Here is a 25,416-nt window from a genome sequence, read left to right as displayed (position 1 = left end):
AAATTCAGTTCATGCTAATCATGTTCTTTTTAGGCAAATATCGCCCCTAAGAAATAAACAAATTTAGTTAAATTAATTCTTTGGCTTTGTCCCTGATCCATAATTCCAAGCCAAGTTCTGGCAAAAAATGATTTTCATGCACGCTTATTTAAATATTCAGTCTTTCTCGTTAAGGCCTGCACCAGTCTGATCACATGACCTCACTGTCCGTCAAAGGCATCTCTGAGTTAATCACCTCTCCATGCTGGTTTCTTCTTTTTTTTTTCCTCTTTCTCTCTCTCTCTCTCTCTCGCTCTCTTTCTCTTCCTTCTCTGTTTTTTTCTGGCTTCCCTTTAGAGAAAGTTTCAAGAAGTTTCTATAAATTAATAAAGATCTGGTGCTGTATGAAGCCGATCTGGCTTTGAACGGGAGCGTATTGATCTCGCAGGTGAAGCAGGGATCAGCACTTCAAACAGAATGCGTTGTTCCAGAGGAGAGTTTGGAATGGCAGGCGCGCTCCCGTCTCAAAGCCACAGGAACCCACCAAACCCACACAACGGCTCATGCGGCACAATGACCACGTTTTGGGTTTCACCTGCTTTGGCTAAAAATCTGTTAGTGAAGAGTTGACACAATCGAGCGGCATAAATAGGTGCAGTTTTGTTCGCTTCGGTTCAGTTGGTTGAGGAAAAACGTGTCCTGCATGCATTTCGTAAACTTCTTTTTGGCTGTGTTTTCTTTAGAGCAAATATAAACTAAGTTTCTGCATTCGCCATAAAAATGTCTTGTTTTTGATTCAAATAATTCTTTAATCAAAAAGCATTTTCTACACAAGCAAAAACTATTGTCTTATTTAAGGAAATAATAGGCCAAAATTAAGTGAGTTTTTTCTTAAAACAAGCAATAGGGTAAGCAAAATTATCTTATGTTAAAAGGAGAAACTAGATTATTTTGCTTGTGTTAAGAAAAATCTCACTTAATTGTGCCATTTTATTTATTTAAATAAGACAATGGCTGTTTCTCAATATGATATCCTTGTGTTCTCATTTAACTTTATCTCCAACCACCAAAGTTCAGTTGCAAAACTCAAGAAAGTGAAAGTTCCCCGATGTGTTCTTGAAATCGAGGATGCATCGATGCAGACTTTGAGCGCAAAACTTGCTTGAGTAGTCCCAGAAGTCATTGCGGCTGAAGAAAGAAGGTGGGAAGTGCATCATTCTATATAGATTTATCATTAGTGTTCAGAGATATTACTTATTTATCTTGTTTCCCTAAATGAGTCGGTGAAAGTAAACAGTAATATGAGAATATTAATTAAAGCATAAACACATTAATTTATTTGCTGAAATTCGTATTAAAATCTGTTTTATTTGTATTGTGCAAAATATATTTGTAAGGTTTTTGTGCATGTTATATATATTGAAAAGGAGGACATCAATAAATCATTGTATGAATGCTGTAATGTTTAAATAATTCTTTGTTAAAAATATGTGAAGGTCAGTGACCATCAGGAAGAACGCTGCATGTTATTTCTCACAGGATGTGTTCTGTGTTCTAGTGGTCTCCTGAGTTCGTTCTTCTGGGATAACCTGGCAAGAACGATCTCCATGAGAATGTAAGTCCATTCTTTGCCTTCTTACAAATGAGAAACAGCCAATATTTTTGCTTGTCTAGAAAAGGCTTTTCGTTTTAAGAATTTTTAGATATTTGGACTCTAGAAACAAACACGCTCTACAAATGATGGGTTGTTAACCTAGAGGTGTCAAACTCTTCAGCCCTGCACAGTTTAGCTTTAACCCTAATTAAACACACCTGATCAGATTAATTGTTAGCTTGTTTGAAATCTACAGCAGTGGTTCCCAACCTTTTTTGCCTGAAACCCCCTTTTCCGCTGGAAAATATTGTAAGGCCCCCCTCCACATTTAATGATATTGTTTATCTCTCATAAGTTTCCTGTAATGGTGTTTCGTAGGTTGTAGGTTGCTAGTCGACCATCAACCGTTTTCTCAGAGGATGACAAGCTGACAAAACATTGCTGTAACTCTGATACAGGTTGTATTAATGGAGAACATTACAAAGCACAGCAGTGTTTTGTGTTCTGTGTTTGGTAGTCTTACCGAAATGTGAATATTCCCTACAAGCTGAAGCTGATGGATCAATCAACCTGTATTGCATGTTTATGGACTGTGGGGAAAACCGGAGCTACCGGAGGAAACCCACGCGAACGCGAAAGGTAGTTTTGAGAATTTCAGTTCATCTCTAAGAAATCTGCCAAAGCAACTAAGAAAAACTGTAATTGTTATAAACACTGAGGGAAAATACATAGGAGATGTACACTGGGAGAAAAAAAGCTGATGGGTCAATTCTTGTCACATGACTTACTGTGCGCTCGCAGGATTCATTGGCGCGAGCACCTCACGCTGCTTGTGCGCACAAACTCTAGAAATACACGATATGTGAACGGCCTCCTAAAAAGCCGCCGTCATTTGGAACTCCATCAGTTGACAAATGGGTTGCGAATCCATACCTTGGCATTTGATGGGTCGTTCTCTGGGCCTTTCCCCTTAGCAAAGAAACTTTCCAAAGACTGTTTCTTGTTTCTTACTTATTTTGTTTCTTGTCTGTTTCTTACTTATTTTGATAGATTGTGGGTTAAATTTGGTTGCTCAAGTGACCAAGATGTAAGCGAGAGAATACAGTCATTTTTCAAAATGAAACACTTATTAAAATAAAAGATCGTTCAGACTCGGACAATAAATAAAACAGAAATAATTAATGACTTGTTGTGCGGCCCGGTACCAATTGATCCACGGACCGGTGATTGAGGACCACTGAACTAGGGGATAAAATTAACCAAGGCAACATGATCATTCCTCCTTATTGTCCAATGCTAAGAATTTTTAAAAAATATGACGCAACCCCCAACACGCTGAGGCCCCCTTGTGGGCCGGGACCCCCCTGTGGGGAACCACTTATCTACAGGTTAGTGTGTTGGAGCAGGGTCGGAACTAAATTGTGCAGGGATGCAGCCCTCCAGGAGTTTGACACCCCTGTTGCAACCCAAATTTAGGTAATATATGGAGAAACTCAACCATTGGGAAGTGTCATTTAAATTAAATTTAAAACAGTATTTTTCATATTTGACCCAATTTTGGGTTACTTCAACACAGCATTTTATTGAGTGTGCAAATAAAGATTGTTTATTGGAATCAATGGTTCCTTGAAGAACAAATATTTCCAAGCTCCTTTAAAGTGCAAAATGGTTCTTTTAGCTTTTCAAAATAAAGAATAAATTAAATCTTTTTGGAATTGTTAACTGAAAAATTATTTTATTTTTAAGAACCAAGATTTGATCTTAAATAGCTTCGCTGCAAAAATCCCACTTTGGACCCAAATTTATTTTTCAAGTCAGTTGTTTCAAAAAGAAAAAGAAATCATTACATACAATGCAAATTCATATTCTTTGTGAAGCAGAAGTTCAGTTCAGCTGTACTAAACATTTAGATCTTATTACATTTTTAGCCCAACAGATGGGTTGGTCCATATTTAACCAAATTTGGGTTAAGACAACATACAGTATTGTTTTAGTGTGTATAAGAAGCTCTGGAGAAGACAATAATGTTGTTATTGAGCTTAAATCAGTTCACTTTAACTGAAGAGATAGAAATACATTTGTCAAATAAGACAGTGGTTCCTAAAATGGGGGTCTGAACCCCTTGCGGGGGGTCACATGGTGATTTCTAAAAATATCATATATGTTAATAAACTATTAGCATTACCATATTTTATCCATAACCTGCAGAAGAAAAAATGTTATTTAACAGTTACATAGAAAAACAAGATGCAAATAAAAAGCTCTTAGACTTTCAATTCTTTTTTCCCTTGGATTGCGACCCCTGGGGTTATTACGCTAGATTAATGACACAGCAGTAGTGTTGGTTGCAGCAGATTGATTTTAGGGCACAATGTTAAACTTTAACACATTTATGGCACTCTTGTACATTAAAAAAATAAAGGCCACGACTGAACATAGAGGACATTTTCCAAGTGCCGGCCTCCAAAATTAAACCAAGAATAGTTTTGTGCTGTAAACATTGTACCCACTATTCTCATTAAGTGAAGTTAATATTAAATTAAACAAATGAAAAATGACTATAAAAAATTTTGTGTTGTCAATATGATCGTCGTGTGATGTTTGTACCTCCGAGGATAGTGGAGGTCACTGGAATTGTTATTTTGGGGGTCATGAGCTGAAAAGTTTAGTTTATTCTTGAATTAATAAACCAATAAATTTCAGCTTTAAAGCAGCAAACCTAGAAAACAACAGTGCTGTTATTCAGTTCAGGTTTTGTTTTTAACTGATAGTGTCAAGACGGGCAGTCAGATGGATTTTTTTTGCATGTATCAAGAAAAAAAATCAGTTAATTTTGCTTGTCTAGACAACGCTTTTCGATTTAAGAATTTTTGGACTGGATAATATAATTTTAATATTATATTTATAATAAATATTTGGACTAGAAACACAAAAAATGTATGAGAAGAAAATTGTTGTATGCAGTGTGTCTATACACACTAAAAATGCTGGGTTGTTGTAACCCAAAGTTGGGTCAAATATGGACAAAAATTACATTTTTACCCCGACAGTTAGGCTGGTCCATATTTTATCAAATTTTGGTTAAACAACCCAGCATGTGTAGTGTGTATATGCAGCAAACCTAGAAAACAATGGTGTCATTAATCACTTCAGGTTTTAGTGCAAGGGCAGGCATTCGGACCAATTTTATAGAGTGTGTTATGTCTACAATGATAGTATTAACTTTTAATTATTTAGCTCGATGTTACTTAATGCTCTGTGTGTGGGTTATTAGTGTGTGAGCCCATTTGTCTCTGAGCCGTGTAAGAAGATGATTCTAATTAAAAGCGTAATGTAGGAGAGTTTCCTCTGTTTGACTTCAGCTACAGGGAACAAATCCCACGGTTAATCCAACCAGAGCGCACTGCCAGCGGCCTCACAGCATTGTGTGTGTGTGTGTGCGTGTGTGTGTGTGTTTCTCAGTCTGCAGAACTGAAAGAGAGGACAGTTATGGCATATACCTGATCCACTGCTCTGTCACATGGTAAGGAGATGCCTGTGTACCGACTGATGTGTATTGCATGCAAAAATATCAATCGCAAACTTTAATCTGATTGGCTGATTCGCCCAAGTGAAGGTTTACATCAGTCCGTCTGGAAAAGTTGTCAGGTTGCTAAAACGAGACGCTTCTGAGGAAGACCTACTTGCTGGATTTGCCAAAGTTTGCAGGGATCACAACATCACATCTTTGAAAGTTCCGTTGGCAGTCAGGCTGCAAAAAAATCTGATTTCCCTTTTCCTGTATCTGATCAAAATCTGTTCGGTTGGTTATAGTTTGATCGGCCCGGCTGTAAACCAGATGAAATATAATGTTTGAGAACTAGATCCAATCCCAACATTTGGGACATGATGTGAAATGACACCCAAGTGCACAATAATATCTCGATTCTGAACAGCCTGAGGTGAACTGGCTGCACTTAATGATTATTTTTGATGTTGTCGTTTTTTTTTTTACAGTATTTATAGATATTTTAAAGACCAAAAAACATTTTATATAGGTATATGTTTAGCTAAAAATATAGATAAAAAAACCTTGCCACTTTGGAATTATAAAGTTCTGTGTGTGGTTTTGAGATATTGAGCTTTACATTGTCTTTAAAGACACATCGCAATATTATGTCTTTCATTCATTCATTTTCCTTCGGCTTAGTCCCTTTATTAACCAGGGGTCCCCACAGTGGAATGAACCACCTACTGTTCCAGCTGCAACCCATTACTGGGAAACACCCATATATTCTCATTCATACACATACACTAGGCGAAATTAGTTTATTCAATTCACCTATAGCGCATGTCTTTGGACTGTGGGGGAAACCGGAGCACCCGGAGGAAACCCATGCAAGGAACTCCATACAGAAAAGCCAACCAGCCCAGCCAGGATTCGAACCAGCGACCTTCTTGCTGTGAGGCGACAGTGCTACCCACTGAGCCACCACATCAACGATATTATCCTCCTTTTCTTTTTTATTACTTTTTTAACACACTTTAATCTCTTTTTATTCTTTGTTGATTTTATTTCTTATGCGTGTTTCTTTTATTATTGTTTATGTAAAGCATTTTGGATTACCATTGTGTATAAAATGTGCTATATACTGTACATAAACTATCCTTGCATGTTTTTGCGTATTTAAAAAAATGTATGTAAAATATAGAATAAGCAAAAATATGGATATGTTTTTATATACTTATAAACTTCTGGAAAAATATATAGTAATGGACAACCAATGTGATGTTGTGACCACAACGTGAAATAAGTGTATTCTTTTCTAATAACTAAACAGACCAGAGTTCATTCATTCATTTTCCTTTGGCTTAGACTCTCATTTCAGGGGTCACCACAACAGAATGAATCGCCAACTATTCCAGCATGTTTTACTTATCAGATCACAACCCAGGATATGAAAACAGTTCATTATTCTGCTTATACTGTGATTACCACACCTAAAGCCACAGTTCAGATATTGTATTAGACACATTTATCATGTTTTTGTGCCCAAAGTGCTCCTGCGTGTAGGACTAAGTTCTTACACCTCATTCGTAGCCTTCTGTTGAGATTTTTGTCAGTTGTAGCTGTGAAATAACTGAAATCGTTCAGCGTATTGATATGAAACAGTTACCTAATGCAGTCAAAACATGCATGACACTATATAAGCTGTATATTTATCTGAAAATAATTGCACACCTTAGTACACAGCTGTCAAGCTCAGATCCTGGAGGGCCGCAGCTCTGCACAGTTTAGTTCCAACGCCAATTAAACACACCTGCTTAAATTAATTAGGTCCTTCAGGCTTGCTTGAAACCTACAGGTAAGTGTGTTGAAGCAGGGATGGAACTAAACTGTGCAGTTTGACATCCCTGCCTTAAAATGTTCATCAGCCAATCAGAATCAAGCATTAAGCAGCCCAGTAATATAAGCTGATTTAACTCATTTTTACTGGGTCATTCATTTTTTTTAATCTCTTGTAACATCTTTACTGCCACTTTTTATCAATTTAATGCATTCTTAATTTACATTTGGTGATTAAGCAGATGCTTTTGTCTGACTTACAATTGGGGGGCATTCCGTTATTTTTATCTAGGTCACATAGATAAATTTTCGGGCGCATATGTGACCAAAACGGTCTCAATTTCGAGCCCTGCATAATAGATTTCTATTCCGTTACATTAAAATGACTCATTGTTACTGCATGATCATTATATTGATGGTGTATTATGTCTATCTGTTTATACGGTATGTGATTGATTGATCATCACAACCCCTAGATATAGAAAAACAGCACTACAATAGAAACAGTAAATATCTGTGTATAAAAAACCGCACACACACATACAACCTGGCAGCGAGCAACATGTTCCTCTGCCTCGCTTATGTATGTGTGTGAATGTGCATGCGCTGGCTCAGATCTCGCTGTTCAGGTAACTGTTGTTTTGCTGCATACGCATGTTTACCCGTTTTTCTCTCCCTCCTCCTGTGGCAGGCCTGTCATCCCTCGCTCTGTGTTAAAAGCGCTCTGAGAGGCAGCTAATGCTACTCAACAACACGCCTGAGCTTTGAAGAGACACACAGGAGTTACACAGTGCATCTCTCACACACACATACACACAGCGCTGGTCTCCCAATTACTGCTGCCTCCATTGTTTCTTGTTGATCGGACAGGCCTTGATGGCATGTCACGGAGAGCGACTGAATATGTGTGTGTGTTGCTCCAGAATTTGTGCTGACAGACAGCCATGCATTGCTGGGTTAATCAGTACTCTAATTTGCATAAGTCATATATGGAGGCGGGGCTTTTGCAAACGATCGTGCTCGTGGGTTGGCTGAGAGGATCAGGGGAGGTCTGATTTGATTGGTTGATCTGGCTGTCAGTATTTGTGTTGCCCTGCAGGTTCCCCCTCCTTCCCTCACACACACACACATATACACACACACACTCATGCTTACAGACGGAATAGGCCTCCTGTCAGAGGCTCGTTTGGCATTCCCTTTAAAGCCGGACGGAGCGTCTGTACCTGTCAGAATGGCTGAGAAGAGCTGTGTGTGAGTGACTCTTACACACACGCGCCGGCTGTACCTCACCCAGCCTCCAGACAAACGCCTTCATCTAACACTTCAGAGAGAACCGGCCGGCCACAGCAGAGAAGAGCTGAGATATTAAAGTCCATAACCAGTCCCACATTACTGACCTGTTAATGTACAGCTAGGGCGCTATCATACTCCTGGCGCAAAGTGTGTAGGGTGTGATTAATTTTCGAAGGTTTTATTTTCACGTTTTGCGCAACGTTGTTTAAACAGCAAATCCATTTGTGCCACTTTGTGCGCTCATGAGCGTGCTAGTCTAAAATAGAGGTGCGTTAAGGCACATCGTTGGCGCATTGCTATTTTGAGGCAACTGATATAGAGCGCATCATTGACCAACCAACAGCTGCTCTAAAGTCGCCCAGAAAATAAACTTTTTGAAATTCAACCTGAAATAGGAAAAAAATCAAATTTATTTTTTAAGTCAAGACACGATGAGATTGTGTATAGAAGATGCCGCATTGGACACACGAGACTCACACATGAACATTTACTCAAAGGAGAAGCACCACCAAAATGCCTTTATTGCAACAGAAACCAAACAGTTAAACATATTCTTGTGGAATGCCCCATTTTTAATGTTATCAGAAAGCAATCTTTATCTGGAGAGACTTTAAAGGAAATATTTTTAAACGTGAATCCATCTAAAGTTGTAGAATTTTTATCAAAAGGAAATCTTAAACTGTTTTAGATTTTTATCTTATATATTATCATTATTATTATTATTTATATATTTTACCTTGTACATTATTTATTGCTGTTGATAACTTTTAATTGTTAGAATACTTTTACTTGATCTATTTTTTTTTTTTTTTTGCCATGACATAGCCATAGATGCTGAAATGGCAATAAAATTAAAACTCTCTCTCTCTCTGCTCTAAAGTCAATGGCGCAGAGTTTTTGCAAATTAAAAAGCGTGTTAGTTATGCACCTTTATGGGTCCAAAACGCACACACATTGCTTAATACACACAGGATGCACAGCAATACACAATTATCTTTAAAAAAATGAATTAAATCTTTTAAAAAAAAATTAAGGATTAAGAAGTTAAACAAAATTATTTTCTCTTTAAAATATAATAACCAATTCCTCCATGCCATGCTTTGTAATCCAGCCCTGTGGTAGTCAGTTTATTCATGACAATTTGCATGTGTATAATGTTATTATCATTAGTGGTAATAGTAGTATTTAGTATATACTTATTTATATTTGTTTTAATAAAAACAAGTTTATATTTGTCCACCTGTCGGGTTTTGGAGACGTCTGCATCACCATATATAGTATAAAGGTGTTTGAAAATAGTTTTTTGACCACACTTCATTATTATTCTTAATTTCTTCGTTTGCCGGTAGATTAGAACTGATTTTAAAAAATAGTTTTGTAACAAATCTTTGTATTTAACAACCGAAATTATGTGTAGTCTCATTTAATTAATTTTATGTAGGCTTATGGATGTCTTCAGTGGAGTGTGTACAACACCGTTTCCTTACTCCACGAAAGTTTAGGAGTAAAGAGTAAAAGTGAATGTAAAGAGGCTGAATGGAGGAGGCTCATTCTTTATCCTTGCGCTGCAGATGGTCTGCTTAACTGTTTTCTCGTCAGTGAAGCGTTTAGTTATTCTACTTACAAAGTCTGCCATGTATATAGCAAATGCACCATGGTGCGACACATCTGCCTCTTGAAGAGAATGAGAGATGACACTCTGATTGGTTCAAATGCACATTATGCTCAAAACACACTAGAGTTTAGATTCTCTGCCCGAGCCTGAGCCCAGACTTGACCCGATCCGCTAGAATTGACTGATTCAGAGGTTGCATAGTGAATGCAGCCATTTTTATAATAATTTCAACGTGGTTTCAAGGCGAAATGAAACGAAGCATAATTCTCTTGAACAACTCTTGCTATTAGGCTACATAACATTTCTGATTGGCTCTTTGAGGCTACTTTCACTTTTCATAAGAAGATTAAAAATATGGCAGAAATACGGGAAAATACTTAATCGGGTTGATATCGGGATTGAATGGTAAAAAACAGGAGGGTTGACCGGTATGCAGAAAGGATGATAGTCAGCCTTCAATGTCCTATTTTGTTATTTCTCCAAGCATGCCCCTGAAAGCGAGGTAAGATAAATGTACACTTCTGTAGTTTAAACAACTCAGAATTGTAGTTGCGAATGTCTGTTATAACGGCCCATGTATTAAAAAATAGTTAAAACAGTAACTTAATAGTAACTTAAAAAGTTTTAATTGGGCTCATGGGTCATAATTATAGTTAATGTGTCTGACTGGGTCAGGTTGGACACAAGGTATACGGGTTCGGGTAGGATCGGGTTATTTTTTGGGCTTGATCTCTAAAACACACACATAACTCATTAAGAGAATAAGCACACCCCTGTTAGACCATGCACTGCGGCGCAAACTCTATTTTTCCATCCTTAATATAGCAAAAGTGGATTCAGACATGCCCTAATGCTTTTGCAGCATGCGCTTTAGACTTTGCGCTTAGATTGTTAAAATAGAGCCCCTTGTGTTTTTCAGCCAATGAGAGAGAAGCTTGAGCTCGGAGATACTTAAGCCCTAAGAGCAAGTTGATTTTCGCAAGCTCCCCCTGGTAAAATTTACTATTATCAATTTACTATAATCTTCTATGTTCAGCATCTTTGACACAATCTACATTGTAAAAACGCTATATGAATAAAGATTAATTGAATTGAATGGGAAAGGGGGAGATGGGGTGGATGGGGGGATCCTTCAAAAACAAAGATAAGGAAGGTAGGATGAATGGTTTATTTATTGGAGGCTAGAATTCATCTGATATGTCTAGCAATGATATCTGATTGGACTAGCTATGATTATTAAAGTGAGACTAGCAGCAATCAATCATAACGTGTTCCTCTCGAAATTAGTTTATAAAACTTCATTTAAATTTCACAAGGTTCCTTTTGGAGCATTGATGTTGTAATGTAATTAAAATACAATCAGTTAAACAGACTTAAGCTTTCATTTAGTTGTCAAGCATAAAATGAGATGAAAACCCGTGTAAACAGAAGCACCGTCAGGAGCAGCAGACTAGCGCAGAAATTCTATTGAAAATACTGGAGTAACAAAAATGTGCATATTTTAAAGACATGGTGCTAAACAAATTAGTTTAATGCAGTGCTTCTTATACATTCTGAGACCCACTTTATATCGTAGATCCATCAGGCAGTGAAAATGACAGATTTTTAAAGAAATCAGATCTTAAACATGGTGATGGAGAGACAGTTTACCGGAAGCTCTTGAGCTGGCTGACTGAAAATAAAAAGTACAGAAGGTGAACTGCATGCCATTACAAAATCAGGTCTGGTTTCTTTCAAAATCAGTCAGCTTTACATTATATATCAGCATTAATTACAGAAACACATATAGACATTGCAACAATACAGAAACTTAAATTAATTTGAATGGCATTATTAAGTTGATGGAATTCAATGACAAATATTTGAGTTTATATCACACCTGTGACATTTTCTAGTTCGTTTGTTTATCTCACTTAAAGATTTCTATAATTAGTATCAGTTTTCTCTCAGATCTTTATTGTGATATGTAAAAAGGACACACTATTTGGCATATGGTAAGGACAATGCAGTGAATTTGAACAGCTCAGACAATGTGGTCTATTGAGAGACATGTTTAAGCTCATATACTGATTTCCACATCTTAGCAAATCTACACAGTCTAATACATTTGTGTTTGAATCATTTGTGAAATCTATAGAGGATATGAAAGATTCATTCCTTGATTTCCAAGAGGAAAAATCAACAGGAGGCTTGAGCACATTTTAATTGCTCTCCTTCAAATATCATTGCTGTCCAGGAGCAACAATGCGATATTTAAGGTATATAAAGATCCGTTTTTACTGATCTTTTTAATAGGGTATTTCAGTAGAGCCTAGGAAAGCTTTAAATCGGGTGTTAAAGAGGTTTGTTGTGCAGATTCTCAATTATCTGGGCTGCTGTTCTGGGCAGCACTGCAGTAGGGCAGCAGAACAAAGACTGATGCACTGTGGGATACCAAACTCTGAACACACACACACACACACACACACACACACACACACACACACACACCGTGCTCAAATAAACACTCAGTATGTTTGTATCTGCGCCAAAGAGAATGAGATTTTGTCTTCTCTTCATGTGTTTTGGTTTGCCAATTGGGTGTGTTTGTAAAACTTAAAAAAAAATTAAATGCTTTTGTGTTATATTAAGTAAACTACCGCCTTTGCTTTTATTTTGGACCATTGTCAAAAATACATTAAAAAAATTAACAAAATAGTCTTCTTATCAGTTTAATAAAATATTAGTGCTGGACAGATAAATTGTGATTTATTCCAAAATAAAAGTTATTTCTTTACATACTGTGTGTGTGTGTGTGTGTGTGTGTGTGTGTGTGTGTGTGTGTGTGTGTGTGTGTGTGTGTGTGTGTGTGTGTGTGTGTGTGTGTGTAACATGCAAACTCCCCACATAAATGCCAACTGACCCAACCGAGGCTCGAAGAAGGAATCTGATAATGACAAAATTCAAATTTTACCAGTGAAAACAAATGGTCTAATAATGTTGTCAATGACATATGACAAGCACTTGTCTTAAACATGATAATTCAACTTTATAATTATGAATATATTCTGATGGCATCATTTTACTGTGAATTAACAAACAGGAAATATTAAAAGTCTGTTCAAGTCCACCATAATGACTATACAATGTTTAGCATTTTAAGCAACAGTAGAGCTACACATAGGCCTGATATTAATATTGTTATTTTACCAGATGTTTGAGAATTAACAATAATAATAGGCTAATCAAAATTACCTTTATTATACATTTACAGAATCATGAGATAATCGTGATCTTGATTTTTAGGTAAATAAATCGTGATTCACATTTTTGCCAGAATCGTGCTGTCCTAACAACACGATACATGACTAGATTTGCAGTGTTAAGCCAATTTGGCCAGACTAAACAGGACAGAAATTTTAATACAGTGATTCAGAAGCACATAATAGGTTTATAGGATTTATAATATAATTAATACATATTAAACCTCTTTAACATTATTAAAGGGTCACATGTTTTGAGCTGTTGACAGTGGTATATGTGTCCCACACTGCTAAAAACACTATTAGGACACCTATATTTCACTAAAAAGTGTAAATTGGTTGTTTTTGCGTTATTTCAAGCAAATTCGTACTTCCGGTTTGAAACGAATTTTTGAAGCTGCGTCACGGTCATGACATAATAGCGTGTATTCCAGTGTGCAGGCTGGGCGTCTGTGCCAGAGTGTGTCTTATTACGTCTTACAGTGTGATGCATTAATGCATGAGTCAGGCTTGGTTCAAACCAATCAGCGCGCTCTATTGTGCAACTTCATTAATATTCATTACTGTCAGAGTGTAGACGGCAAAGACGCCACGTTGTGTTGGCAAAACAAGCGTGAAGTGTTGCTTTTATAGTTTGCTGCAGTTAAGTTTCGTTTTCATTTTCTCTCTGTGAGAGCTCAGTCTCACGTGTGGATTACAGTGTACGCGACGCTCGACAACAATAACTTACGTGTCTAAGGAGGATTATTGTTTACCTGAGAGCTGTTCTCATCTGCAAACGCTGAGATCCAGATTCGCTTGTAGTCTCCTCTAAATAAAGACGCGGCTCTAGTTGCTGGTGATTGTCCTGTCTCTACAGATTTGGTAAGTGAGCGACCAGTGCTCTTTGTTTATTCAGTTCGTATTTTATTCGTATCAAACAAACTATTGCACCGAGTGCAATATTTAGCACTAACAGTTACAACCAAACTATAACCTCGTGTTGGATTTTGTGACCGGAATAACACACGCGGCTTTCTGACGCTACCTGCCGTGTGTATCTAAGTTTCCGGGAAATGCTGAGTTTTTTTTCTCTCATTCGCCGTGCGGTATCAAACATTGCATGAAAAATACACTCTTAGAGCAGCGCCTCGAATCAAATATCACGTTTGTCGGGAGGGACATGAATGAATTCCCTGAATGAAAGAGCCAAACTGCAGTTAAAGTCCACCATTTAATAATTTGGCAAATAATTTGACTACTGATGTCCATGTAAACACAGTCACATTGTCCGCTGTGGGTGTGTGTTTTGACTCTGAAGCGCCCAAATAGACACTCCCATACCAAGCCTCTTTTCTTCCTCCGACACTCCCCCCTAAACAGAGCTGGACACGCCCACTTTTCTGACTTTTTCCAAAGTAGAGGTGTGAAAACACTCTGCTGAATTGAGGGGGTTTCATGGCCCTTTAAATGGACATGCTGAAACACTGATATGTGTTGGTTTGTCACAGTTCAATTTCAAACAGTTTCTTTTCAAGATCTGCTGCTGCTTTCAGTATGGCAGTAAATGTTGTGTTAAATGCCATTCAAACGCACATTATTAGCATTTAACACTGAATAAAGCACATGAGGTGTACCTGAGGGTGACCATTGTCAGTTTATCCTGTTGCAATAATTAGAAGCTGCTTCTAAAATATAAATTCCCGGTGGTAGGACAAAATGTATAAAGAAAATATTCCTTCTATCATGTGCCACTTCTGTTGATGTCGTCAATCTGGCAACCTGCGCTTGCATGTGTTTTGAACCAGGTATGCAATACCTAGTTAAACCACTGGCTGTCAAACGAACTGCACCTTAAGTTATTTCTTCATAACAAAGAAGAGACGTGACTGCTGGAAAGGGGTTGGGCAATGGCATAATAATTATTTCGATGAATGTTTTTGTATAATTGTTGGAAGCCAATATTAAATTTTCAATTAATTGCACAGCCATGTTGCCAAGTACGCGATTTTGGACACACTCATTTTAGGATGTTGCCAGATTGTGTTTTTTTTTTTTTTTTTTTTTTTTTTAAGTCACTCAGTTGTCAGATTGTTTTCACAGTATTGCTGTTTTGCGCATGTGATCGCACCTGTAATACACTAAACAAGCAGTCAAACAAAACTGCAAACTCCCACTTTAGAATAAATCCATGTTTGGCGTATCCCGCGAAACGCATTCGTACGTGTCTCTGCGAACAAACTGATTGAGTTTGCAGGAGTTTGGATTGAATTCGAAGGTGTTATTGCAAAACAGAGATTTGAATTTCCATCCGCTGCGGAAAATAGGAAATGAGACCAATAACCTTGACTGGCATTTGCTCCTGTGTGTGTGCGCGTGTGTGTTTTATATGCATGAGGATTCTTTCATTTGTGTTTTATTTGCGCTCTTCGGTTGGGGAGATAAAGCTATTAATATATATGGCGATGAGAGGAGAGAGGCTGTGGCATATGCCTGCGAGCAAGAATATTAAAACTAAGAGAACTATAGTGATACCCTGCCCAGGAGTACACACACACACACTCACACACACGATTCATTTAGGAGACATGGACAATCTGGTGCTGGTTATTGTCGTGTGTAATCGATTTGCTCGGCCTTCTTAGATCTTAGGTCTGTTTATCCATGAGTCTTTCTCTCTCACAAGATTAAAGTAGCTTCATTGACATGCTAAAAAAGCTATATTTATATTGGCAAGGTGATTACTGCTATTATATATGCATTCACACACATGTCAAATCCTATTTATGTTGAACTATTTTCGTTATCTGTATAAATAATGTTTATTAGATATTTTCTATATCTATATTTATGAATGCATTACTTTTCACTGTTCAGATCATGAATGCCTGTTGCCTGAAATATTTTACTAATTATACGGATAATGTTGTTAATAACCCTTGTGCACTGTTTAAATTGACCACCCTTTTGTTATGTTAGGATGGAAACATCCACTGAATTAAACTGCTTATAAACTGTTGGGGATGTTTTCATGCACTCTGGGGTGATTTTAAGTCTTAATTTGGCCATAACTTTCTCTGTTTCAGCTTGCAGAATGATTTTAGGGGACAAATCCTATTTTGATACATATTTTGAGAAAATGCTTTGACTTTAAAACTCAAAAATACACTCTGGGCAAATTGACTACCCTTTGTTATGTTCGGGATGAAAGCATCCACTAAATTAAACTGCTGTAAAAATGCATCAGATAAATATTTTTTCTTTTTTTTGTTGCATAAATCTGTTAATCAACTTCAGTTCTGATCAAAACTACTAAATTGTTTGGAAATTTACAGGATTTTAACTCTTTAATTGAAAATTTACAAACGTTGTCACTGATTTGGTGAAAAAACACACACAAAATGACGCATTTTCCATATAAAAAGTAACTGGACTGGATTTTTTTAACCTTTTATCAGTCTTGGACATGTGAACGATTAGTAACAACATTGGCTTTGTTGCATTGTTAGATTTTCATTTGTTCCTCCCTAATTTACTGTTGGTGGCTGTTTTTGCCCCATTGATATCCATTATAACCACATTTGATGGTGTGTAAATGCACAGCCTTTGTTTTTATTTACTCCATGTAGTTCTGAGAGCTAAGATGCACATTTAGATTTTCGATTTCACATCAAGGTAGGTGCGTAAAGTTCACTCTCACACACTCACACATACACACACACACTTTAATTTGCTGTTATACTTAATATAAAATCCAGAAACTAAGCTTTTTTTACACAGGCCTATATGAAGGGTCAACTGATGATCAACAGTAAACATTTCAACTTTTACTTCTTTCCAACAAGGCAACATTTAAAAATGCATGATTATGTGGCGTCAAGGTTTTGCAATCAAATAAATGTGGTTATAATAGAAGTCAATGGGGCAAAAACAGCCACCAACAGTAAATTAGGGATAAAAAATTCAAATCAATCAAAAATGATGCATCAAAGGCAATGTTGCTTCAAATGTCCAAGACTTTAAAAAAAAAAAAAAAAAGTCCTGTCCACAATTACGTTTTATATTGAAAATACGTCATTTTCTGTGTTTTTTCTTTCTTTCACAAAATCAGTGACATCATTTATATATTTGGCAATTAAAGAGTTAATTTTTTTTTTTTTTTTTTTACAATTTTGTAGTTTTGATCAGGACTGAGGTTGATTAACAAATTTATGCAAAATAAATAAATAAAAAAATAAATTGAAAAAATATTAATCTGTTACATTTTTACAGCTGTTTAATTCAACGGAAGTTTTCATCCCGAACATAACAAAATGGTTGTAAATCTACACAGAGTGTATTGTTGAGTTTTTTTTTTTATTCAAAGCTATTTCCCATAATGTGTCAAAATAGGATTTGTCAGCAAAAATCATTCTGCTAGTTGAAACAGAAAGTTATGGCCAAATTGAGACTCAAAAATCACCCCAGAGTGGATGAAAACATCCCTAACAGTTCATAAGGATTAATGTGCTTTTTCTAATAGGTGCATAAATGTATAGTTTTATTAAATGTTTATTGTGGTATTTATAAATCAAATCATTTGACATTTTTGGATTTCTTTAAGATAATTTTCTATAATACAATTTTGTATTATCACTGTTAGTGTTGTTATTAATATTATCTATATAGTTTTTACATGGTGCTTTACTAATTATAAAGATATTGTTATGAATGAATGTGTTTTGTGTGTTTAAGTGCTTAAATAATAGTTAAAAGATTTTATTAAATTTTTAAATGTATTAAATAAAATGTAAAATTAAATGTATTATTTTATAAAATATTTATTAAGACATTTTTTGTATTATTTTTATTATTAGTAATACATTCATGTAATAAAAAGTGAATTTGAACTTAAATGCATGAATTACACCATGCCACCATGGTTATAATATGCTTTGGGGAATGAATAAAAATAATAAGTCAAAGTTAATTAATCAAATGAACTGCAATTAATAATTACAATAAAAATAAAACAGACTTTGATCTGAAATTCACTTTTCCTACAGAAAGACCCTCAGAATTGATCTAATTATTGCACTTGTTTGTTCACTGAAATGTGTTTTAAATGGCTGCGTGTATTGTGATCTGATTGAGGTATATGCTTCTGTTAACATTCATAACTCAGTGTGTGTGTGTGTGTGTGTGTGTGTGTGTGTGTGTGTGTGTGTGTGTGTGTGTGTGTGTGTGTGTGTGTGTGTGTCTGTCAGGAGAGCATGTGGTGTTATAGAGGGATTAGTGTTTTAATGAGGGGGTGTGGCCAGGGTGGGCGGGGTCAGTCACTGCCTCAGGCAAAGAGCAGAGGGTCACACACACACTCACACACTCTAACACACACTCACTCACTCAGGGGGCCTCAATTAGGGGATGGAGGATAATTCCCCCCACCTGATACCTGCTGTCGTCCTGCGCTGTCCTTTTTCTGTCTGTCAGCCTCTCTCTTTCTTTTACCATCTTACTTTACCCCTGTTTACCCCCTTTTACCGCCTGCCTGTCATTTTATGTCCCTGTTTCTTGACTTGAAGAGTGCTATTATTGTGATGTAATTTAAGTATATATATATATATATATATATATATATATATATATATATATATATATATATATATATATATATATATATATATATATATATATATATAATAAAATCAGTGCAGAATATAATATAATATAATATAATATAGTATAATATAATATAAAATAATATAATATAATATAATATAAAAATATATGATATTTTTGGTGATGGGTCAATTGTTGCTAATGAAATTTGTTTTGTTTGTCTATATTTCACCCTAACTTCAAACCCATGATTTCTTTTATAGTGCGTAGTTGTTGATAATGTTAATTTCTCGATAAATTTTAATAAAAAATCTAAATGTTTTTTAAAAGTATTATTAATCATGTATTTTTAATAACAATGACAGTGATGCTGATAAAGAAGGTAAAAAATATAAAACTAATAATTGAAAAACATATATAGCTTAACAGTTGGTTGTTAAAATAATATAAATGTGTCAATTATGTCATTTATTAAGAGTTAATAGTATTAATAATTATATATATTATATATATATATATAATTAATGCAGTATGCAATACAATACAATATCATATATATTTGGTGATGGGCCAATTGTTGCTAATTAAATTTTTGACCCAACTGTTTGGTTGGTCCATATTTTACCCTAATTTCAACCCCATAATTTCTTTTATAGTGTAAAGTTGTTGATAATGTTAATTTGTTGATAATTTTTTTATAAAAAATAGAAATCTGTCAATCATGTCATTTATTAAGATTTTAAAGTATTAATAATGTTACATGCATTTTCATATATTAAATATAATTTAATTTGCATAAATATGAAGTATTAAATATACAAAGTGGACCCAATAGATATTTTAATTCCAACTTAAATGTGTTTGAAGACATTTAGATATCTCTATTTGAAGAGTTTAGATGCAAAAACCTCTAAATGCCGTCTGGAGTTTTCCTCTAAAATGAGCATTTTTATCAAGCTCCTGTGTGTATGTTCAGTAATATCACTTTTATGACAAAGAATAAGTCCTTTTCCTGCTCTTAAAACTCAAATATCTCAACATAAACGAAGGAGGCTGAGAAAAATGTTCTTGTTTGATGGAAATTTCAGACGGCAGAGGTTTTTGCATCTGAGCTCTTCATATCTAGATGTACTTCTCTTCTGCTGTACTTCTAGGATCTTTTCTCTATGCTAACTAAAATTTTATTTTGGTAATGGATTTAAGAGTCCTAGGAGAGGAATCACATCTCATTTATTTGACTATTATAACAATAACTGCTGTGAGATTACCATGAGAACATTGTTCAATGACCTTTTCTGTAACTTCTTATGTTAGCTGAGCTCAAATTAATATGATTTACATTTTATTTTGTTCAAAATCACATGTATTAATTAGACACTGAGAACTGCCTATAAAGCCATGTGTGTGTGTATGCATGTGTGTGTGTGTGTGTGTGTTTCCTGATTTGCATGTCTGTTATCTCAGGTTTCTTTGAATTGTTTCCTTCCCTCTGGAGTTTGCGTTTGAAAACCTCCCAGATTCTGTTCCTCTCCTTCCTTTCTTCTCTGCAACTCTTTCTCTTTCTCTCCCTCCTCCATCTTTTCCACTCTCCTCTCGCTTTGCACCTGTTTCCCGCTCTGAACAGCTGCTAATTGGGTGAATCTAATTAGCGATTACCCATAATCCTCAGCGCTGTTTTATAGGTTTGTTTGCCGACCCGTAAACTAATCTATCATTGATATTTCTATACATTTATTTATTTATTTGTTTAGTGTGTGTGTGTGTATCTGTAAATTAAATGTTACAACATTACACCCATTATCTTTACCTCATTTATTATTACTAGCAAGCTAGTTTAACTCTTTCTCTGATCCTTTTCTAATGGGGTCATTTAAAGTGCAAAGGTCAAAGAAAGGAAGTGTAGTGTTTGACCTTCTCATGACCCTCATTCCAGACATTCCAAACTCCCAGAATAAGGCCACTTAGTGATTCACATCTCACATTTTGTAACAAAAGTTTACATAAAACATGAAATCTATATGTATTTTGTGCATAAATATTAGTGTTAAGCAAAGATTAATCGCATCCTAAACAAAAGTTTGTTTTAACAATATAGTTTGTGTTATATTTATTACGTATATGTGATGCAGACACATACATAGAAACAAAATTATTTCGTTACATAGATATTTAAATGTATATATAATTGGTATCATTCACATATATTTTATATCTAAATATAAATAAATATTTTCTCAAATATATATGTATAAATATAAATGGATGTGTGCATTTATATATACACATATATATCTGTATATTTTTATTTATCTGATAGATATACACAGGAAACACACATATATTATTCAATTAAATTCAATTCATTTTTTATTTGTATCGGACTTTTACAATGTAGATTGTGTCAAATCTGCTTCACATAGAAGATCATAGTAAATTGAAACAGTGTAGTTCAGTTTTCAGTGTTTAAGTTCAGTTTAGCTCTGTTCAGTGTGGTTTAATAATCACTACTGAGAGTCCAAACACTGAAGAGCAAATGCATCGATGGGCAGCTCTACAGGTCCCGAACCATGCAAGCCAGTGGCGACAGCGGTGAGGGAAAAATTTCACTAATTAGTGAAAGTGAACAATTAAAAAACCTCGAGAGAAACCAGGCTCAGTAGGGCACGACCATTTCTCCTCTGACCAAACGTCTTGTGCAGAGCTGCAGTCTAGGCACTGGAGAAGCTGGACGTCAGCGAGACTTGTCTGTCCCTGGAGCATCACAGGAATCAGTCTCATGCTCTTCACTCCTCCATGACCACCACAGCAGCTGCTCAGAATACGGCCTGGTCCAGGATTATGGAAACCTTGGGATCATCTTGTCACTGGTCTTGAATCGAATCAGTGGCACTGCATTAAGGGTGTCACGATCCTCCAAATCCTTGATTCGATTACATTTTCGATTCTAAAGGCACGATTCGATTCCATTTTCGATTATGAATAATTAATTAATGACGAATTAATTATTTGTAGCCTACCGTTTAAACTACCTGACCTGTATGGTCTTTGTTTTACCCATAAACAAATCCTACAGTAAATGAATAAAGGCAAGATACACACATAATTACCACCTGTCAATCACTTTTTCTGCGGGACTTGTGAATAGGCAGTGATCTGTGTCGTTATAATGGCGTCGGTAAAAAAGACGCACAACCAACAGGAACCAACAGTATCTGAGGTGTTCGCTAAAATGACTAAATACAAGCGAGTGAAAGATTGAAGCAGTCCTCTGACTGCCTGGACCTGCTGTCTGGAGCGCAAGGCTGTATGTGCGTTTAATATTTTTTTTTTTTTTTTTTCTAAAATAAAATAAAAATCCCAATTTGACGTCATTTAACTCTCTTTAGGTAAAATCCAGACTTTCATCTGACATAAAAAGATGTCAATATAAGAGTACTGATATTAATGATTTTGATTTATGAATTTGTATGTATATTGTTGTTGTATGGATGGTTAGTGTGTTGATGTTTTCATGGAATTTTAAAGAAATATCACTATAAAAAAATTAACTGTAAGTTGATTTATATATATAACAGTATAATATAGTGTTTTACTAAAATTCCAGAAAACCTTACAAAAACCGTTTGAAGTATAGACAGCTAAATTCTAGGCTGTGGCATTAACTTGATGCTCAGTTGACACTAATAGGCCCAAAGTGTGCCAAGAAAATATCCCACACACCATTACACCACCACCACCAGCCTGAAACGTTAATGCAAGGCAGGATCACAAAAATGTGCAACTTTTTGTTGATTTTTGCGTTGGATTCAGCGATTACGGAATGGCGTGAAAAACTAGAGGGTCTAATTAGCCCTTTTAAGCTATATATTTTTTCAGATGTCTACAGAACAAACCACTGTTTTACAATGGCATGCCTAATTACCCTAACTTGCCTAATTAACCTAGTTAAGCCTTTACAGTGAATGTCACTTTAAGTTGAATACTGAAAAAAAAGCTTAATGTCCTGAAAAATATCTAGTTAAATAATCTGTGCTGTCATCATGGCAAATATAAATTAATGTTATTAGAATTGAGTTATTAAAACTATTATGTTTAGAAAAGTGTTCTCTCCATTAAATGAAAATTGGGGCAAAAATATACAGTAATTCACAATATTTCTGACTTCCACTGCAGTATCAAAATAAAGTAATTTAAAAATGCAAAGCTCTAATAACCTTGGTTGCATGAGCATGAAAGAAAAAAAGGTTGTGAAATACAATCATTTAATCACTGTACACTCCTGTACTTTAATTACTAACATTATAACATGATTAAACCTGCCGTCGAGCATTTCTGTGGCAAGAAATGCAGCAAAGCATGATGGGACCGATGAGCCAGGGAACTATTAATCCAGAATGGCCCGAACGAGAGCGAGCGAGCGAGAGTTTTAAAGCGGGTTTTTGCTACAGGAAGCTGTCACAGACGTTTACTTTCGTGCCGTTTGCTGCAACAACTTTCTTCCATAAAGCCCCCGTGACCCCAGAGACAAACTCACTACGCCTCCATACCCTAAATAACTACAGATTAAAATTTTACACTCTCCCTCTCATGTTCTGACAAAGAGCAGTGTTGGCCTGTCATCTCCCATCTCATCTGCTGAGGAGACATCGCTGCGCCATCGCTTCCCAGTAAACACAAACACACACACAAACACACACTTCTTCATTATTCTGTGCACATGCATCCTGCTCAACACATGTGCAGGCTCCAAAAACACTTTAGTTGAGATGGTAAATGCGGTTGGTTAGGTTTTTTTATTGTGTTTTTAATTTTAAAAATAAAAGAAATAATATTGGAGTAGATTTTACTTTCAACAGTGTAAAAAAATGCTCCACACACTAGGCCTGTCACAATAACCAATATATAGACATATCGCACAACACATGCATGGACATGACCTTAATCCTTTTTGGTGTGCAATATACAATCACTGGCCACTTTATTAGGTACAACTTACTACTACCGGGTTGGACTCCCTTTTGAATCACCCGTTCCACCACATCCCAAAGGTGCTTTATTGGATTGAGAACTGGTGCATGTGGAGGCCATTTAAGTGAACTCACTGTCCTGTTCATCAAACCAGTCTGAGATGATTCACACTTTATGGCATGGCGTGTTATCCTGCTGGAAGTAGCCATCAGAAGATGGATACACTGTGGCCATAAGGGATGGACATGGTCAGCAACAATACTCAGGTAGGCTGTGGCGTTGACACGTTGCTCAATTGGTACTAATGGGCCCAAAGCGTGCCAAGAAAATATCCCCCACACCATTACACCACCAACACCAGCCTGAGCCATTGATACAAGGCAGGATAGGCCAAATTCTGACCCTATCATCCTAATGTCGCAGCAGAAACTGAGACTTATCAGACCAGGCAACATTTTTCCAATCTTCTATTGTCCAATTTTGGTGAGGCTTTTTTGAATTGTAGCCTCAGTTTCCTGTTCTTAGCTGACAGGAGTGGCACCTGGTGTGGTCTTCTGCTGCTGTTGCCCATCTGCCTCAAGCTTGGACTTGTTCTGCATACCTCAGTTGTAACAAGGGCTTATTTGAGTTACTGTTGCCTTTCTATCAGATGGAACCAGTCTGGCCATTCTCCTCTAACCTCTGGCATCAACAAGGCATTTGCACCCACAGAACTACCGCTCATTGCCTGGATATTTTCTCTTTTTCGGACCATTCTCTGCAAACCCTAGAGATGGTTGTGCGTGAAAATCCCAGTAGATCAGCAGTTTCTGAAATGCTCAGACCAGCCAGTCTGTCACCAACAACCAAGTCGCTTAAATCACCTTTCTTCAAAATTTGCATTGACAATCAGTTGGACAGGTGTACCTAATAAAGTGGCCGGTGAGTGTACAGTATATTGCCCATACATAAAAACTAAATCTAGCAACCCTTTAGCTCACAGGTGTCAAACTCCATTCCAAAAGGGCCGCAGCTCTGCACAGTTTAGTTCCAACCCTAATTAAACACACCTGATCAAACTAATTGAGTCCTTCAGGCTTGTTTGAAACCTGCAGGTAAGTGTGTTGAAGCAGGGTTGGAACTAAACTGTGCAGGGCTTCGGCCCTTTTGGAACTGAGTTTGACACCCCTGCCTTAGCTGATTGTGCAGCATTTCCATCTCTATTAGAGGTGTCAGTGTCAATATGATTTAAAAAACACTGTAGTATTTACTATAAATTACTATAGTATATTATCATGTGGGCTTTCTGACAACTGAAAGTAGATCTGTTACTTTTTCTAGTTCTTTTTACCTTACCATTTATTATTATCCATTTGTTTGGGATATTTTAATGCTTAATTATTAAATGATTAAAATAACTATTATTAAATGAAATATTCTTAAGAATAAAATGTGTTCTTTAGAAGAGTGTGCTTGCATCAGGATGCTTTTATATTGTTGTTAAAATGGTTGTTAAAATGACAATAATATTGTTTATCGCAATAAATTTTGCTGCTATATATCGAACCACAAAAAATAGATATTGTGAAAAGCCTAACACACAATTGATTTGTGACAACACGAAGGAATTGAGTTTTTACAAAAATGTAAATAGATTGAACATAAAACATTTAAGTTGTCCCCAAAAAAGTGTTGTTTCAGCTCATTTTAAATAAGCAGTTTGAACAAATAGAAAACGTCATTGTTTTTGAGTGAAGTTAATACAATTTCAGGCTTTCTGCTTTAAGATTTAGCCTGAAATTCTTGTGTAAAGTGTTACTGAAGTAATATTCTACTAGAGTTG

The 25,416-nt window shown here is 36.0% G+C and overlaps 1 protein-coding gene across 32 annotated transcripts in view; it reads left to right on the top strand.

Moving 5' to 3' along the window:
• tfap2d (transcription factor AP-2 delta (activating enhancer binding protein 2 delta)) overlaps positions 1 to 25,416 on the top strand; it is a 212,742-nt gene that overhangs the window by 111,125 nt on the left and 76,201 nt on the right. For 4 of the 32 annotated variants that reach the window (XM_073932948.1, XM_073932941.1, XM_073932947.1 and 1 more), the window contains exon 3: positions 1,538 to 1,594. The exons of the other annotated variants lie outside the window; for them this stretch is intronic. The gene's annotated coding sequence lies outside the window, so the exon portion shown is untranslated. The remainder of the gene's footprint in view (positions 1 to 1,537; positions 1,595 to 25,416) is intronic. 32 annotated transcript variants of the gene reach the window in all.

This window comes from Danio rerio, chromosome 20, assembly GCF_049306965.1.
Source record: "Danio rerio strain Tuebingen ecotype United States chromosome 20, GRCz12tu, whole genome shotgun sequence".
Taxonomy (NCBI): domain Eukaryota; kingdom Metazoa; phylum Chordata; class Actinopteri; order Cypriniformes; family Danionidae; genus Danio; species Danio rerio.
This window is presented reverse-complemented; position numbering and strand designations above follow the sequence as displayed.